Source organism: Palaemon carinicauda, chromosome 16 (assembly GCF_036898095.1).
Source record: "Palaemon carinicauda isolate YSFRI2023 chromosome 16, ASM3689809v2, whole genome shotgun sequence".
NCBI classification, from domain to species: domain Eukaryota; kingdom Metazoa; phylum Arthropoda; class Malacostraca; order Decapoda; family Palaemonidae; genus Palaemon; species Palaemon carinicauda.
Window position 1 is genome coordinate 1192558 of NC_090740.1, and position 3907 is coordinate 1196464.

The window sequence follows — 3907 nt, forward strand, 5'->3', positions numbered from 1 at the left end:
TTTGGTTGTTTTCTTTAATCTTTCCTTATTGTTTTTATGCAGTTCTTACCTATAGAAGTCACAATTGTACCCATCCAAGGAAAAATGGGTGGTAGAAGTTTAACTCGAAGTTTCGATACCTGCAGTTTTGTTTAATAATTTGTTTTTGGTCAAAATACTTGAAGCCAGATTTATTGGTTTTTTCGTCTTCGATAAGGTTATTACAGCCATGTAAATGCATTTATCTTCAGGGAACTTCCTCCCACCTAGGGAAAACTCCAAATTAAATTACTCTTTGTATCCACATAGGAACAAATGACAATCATTTAAAAAAAAAAAAATTTGTATTTTTCCTAGCTATACAAACCTAAGTCATCTAATGTGTACTTCCAGTCACGTCCACCCCGCAAGTCCTGACAGGAATTACAGCGAGGGATCAGCCTGAGCAACAACATGGCCAACCTATTCAGTATGAAGATGGGAGAAGTAGCCATACAGGCTTACCACACCCTTGATAATTCTTCAACTGGCCGTAACTGGCTTCACCCAGAAGTAACCCAATTACATAACTTGGGTTTATTATAACCAAGAAAAATAGAAATTGTTTTCAAAATGCGTAGTTCCTACACGAATAGAAACCCTTTCACTCTTTGCAGGGGATATTGTTTTGGCAAATGCTGAATATAACTACATACCACTAATTAGAGGGGGATAGACTAACCACTTCGCTCACACTGGTCGAGTGACATCACTTTTCATTTTGGCTCAGAAGAGATCGAGCGTAAGTACCTGTCTCTCTTGCCATTGGTTGCTTTACGAATTTCAAACTGGCTGAAACTTAAAATCTTTCTTTTCAGAGTGGAAGTGTGGTGGAGATTCCAACCATGCAGGTTTGTCCAGGTGTGGAGGGGCACCAATGTGGCACCTTTATATCTGCCGTAAAAATGGACTCTCATGACCTTTGTTGTACCTGCAGGGGGAAATGCCCGAGGGCAGATCTGTCAACCTCCACATCCAAAAGTCTGCTCCTACAAGACAAAAAAAGCTGTGGCCTCCCTCCTAGGTCTCGTTCCTTGGCTAGCCATTCAGGTGACGACCCAAACCCGCCCCGAGCTCCTATGGATTTGAGTTCGGGTGCGGAAGACCTCTTTGACAATGGATTGGAACATTCGGATGTGTTACGAAAGTCTGCCAGACCTAAAGTCTCCCCCTTGGAACAGTAAGACTCAGACTATGTCTTTCTCCAGGTTCTTTCCAGCATTAGGAAAATCGACTCCTTGGGGTAACTGGTTAAAATTCTCACAAAGGGAAAGGACACCATCCTTGACCCTCTTCACGATACCAAGGTAGCGGGAACGTTTCAATCTCCATTCAATTAATTCCTCTCGTCTATTTCCTCCTCCATATGTTCTTCAGATGAAATATGAGGTAGTAGAGGATGATTCATCTCCACTTCCTCTGGACCCCCACAATACTGACTAACTTGGAACATGCCCTTGGATAAGTCTGCATCGCTATCGTTGATGTTCTTGGCGAGCTGATTGGGGTCTGTGGGGTGTATCACTTCAGGACTGAAGATTTTTCCTCTGCCATAAGAAATAAGCTGTCAGCGTCCCTCCGTTCAGGTGCCAGGGTGGTGGAATTCCTCGTCCACAACGCCCTCAACCAAAGGGTCAACTGGGTTTCGAGGAGATGGTGTGCCATCCTCTCAAAATTGAGGAGGCAGGTGGCACGGAAAAAGAGTGATGAAGCTTCGCCACTCCTCGATGGATGGCTCCTCCCTCTTTAGCGTGGATGACATTGAGGCAATAGAAGAAGCATGGAAGGCGAGTCACTACTCTTCTCCACCAGGCAATCACATCTCGCCAATACTCTGGGAGGTCACTGCTACAGAGATCATTACAAGTTAATTGCTAGGGACAGAAGAAGAGCTCTCACGGTCTGAAACAACCGGCGTCAAGAACACCTGAGGTTCGAGAGGGAGAAGAGGCACAGGTGGAAGAAAAGTAGTGCCCACTACCTGGTTGGAGGGCCTGAAGAACAGGTGGCAGAGTTTTCACGGGGCTGAACCTTGATCAGCCTCGGTCTTCTGAGCAGAATACCTCGTCCCATTCACGCACTCTCTCCCTCTTCTATCCCCCAGTCCAGCAATGGAGAGCTCCTACTCGATGGGATCAGTAATGAGCAGGCCCTTAGGGCCGGGTACCGGACCATGCTAGAAAAGTACTCTCTAAAAGAGGTCCAGAACAGGTATCCAGGCTTCTACATTCAAGAAGTCATTTGGAGGCTGGGGATCAGTCATAGACCTCTCAGTGCTGGTAATGGGTTTATTCAGCAAACTACGTTTAGAATGGAGACTTCTCAAGTGGTCAGACCATCAGACTTCTTGATAATGCTGGATCTCACAGATGCATACCTCCAGATCCCAGTCCACCAGTAATCAAGGAAGTATCTAAGGTTTGTCTTCGACAATAGGATATACCAGTTCAATGTGCTGTGTATTGGCCTATCAATAGCACCTCAGGCCTTCACTCGGATCTATTCCATGGTGTCGACCTGGGCTCACAAGAATGGCTTCAACTAGGAGCAGCCACACCACCCTAGGAGACAGTAACAGCAGCAGACTTTGCTGGTGTGTTCTTGGTTCGACTGATGAACGCCCAGCTTTCTTCTTCCCCTTCAGTGCATACATCTGCCACTGGCCCAGAAGCCAAGATCAACATTTGGAATATGGGGATGCCTGCAAACAGACATTATCCTTAGAAGAGGAACAGAAGGAGTGTGGATCCACAGCTGATGTTCTCCCTTACCCTGACAAACGGTCAATTCTTGCTTAAATTCCATTCTTAATAATCTTTCAATTTCCGAGAAAGAGAATTACAAAGTTTTGTAAGGAACTGTCGATACAGGTGTACAGTACTAGACAGCGTCAGAACCAAAAAATCAAGTGAATCTTCTCTCACTGGAGAGGATGTGGGGCTCCTTGCTCTGCACCCTCGTCAGTTTGTTAACTGCTCGTTACCCAATTCTAACAGCAGACTCCAGGTCAGGCCAAAACAATTTCCTTAAAGAAAAAGGTTTTATATGCTGCATAGGAACAATAGATGTAATGTAGATTTATTTTGTACTATTTACTGTAATATTCAAGGATGAATGACAGTCAGCAAAGATGTTAGGAGGGGTATTACTATAGCCAATATGAAAATGTCTATAAAAGCAAATTAACACTTCAGCACCTATGGCAAAAGAAAAGGAATTTGGAATGAAACAAGCAGAGAGAGAGAAATTAGTGTTGACAGTTGGTTGCGAGACAAGTTGGGAGGAGGGGTTGGGGTTGGCCATGAATGCAGGAAAAGGATGTGATGAATGTATCGGGAATGTGAAGAAATCTGGTTGGATGTGGCAGTCATGAATGTGCAGAAAACATTCACAGCCAATGTGAGCTGATCAGATGAGCTCTGCTAGCTGAGAGGGGAGGCCCCAGGTAGGAATTGGAGTGGTGATTGTTCTCAGGATATCAACTGGAAAGGTTTGTGCAAGGATAAGGACAATGATGATGATGAAAGAGTATAGGGAACAGCATTATAAAGGTTGGGGGGGGAGAGTGAGTTCTGGTGATGGAAGTGACATGCAGTATATAAACAGAGTTAGACATGGAGCATATAAATAGCAAAGGGTAAGGAAGGTGATTATTTAGTGTGTGTAACGAATGGAATTGTCTGACAGATAGCGGTGAAGGGGAACCATGTGAGGAATGGGGATTTTGTTAAAAAAGAAAATGGGTTACTTAAAGAAACCTGGTCTGGCACCTCAGCTAACCTGCCCTGTTCTAGGAGGCCTAAAGCAGCCAAATGTATAGGGTCATACTTCAAGTTAAGAGCTACTGAGTGGCTAAGGAGAGAGCAAGTCCTAGTCCCTCTTTTGCGTG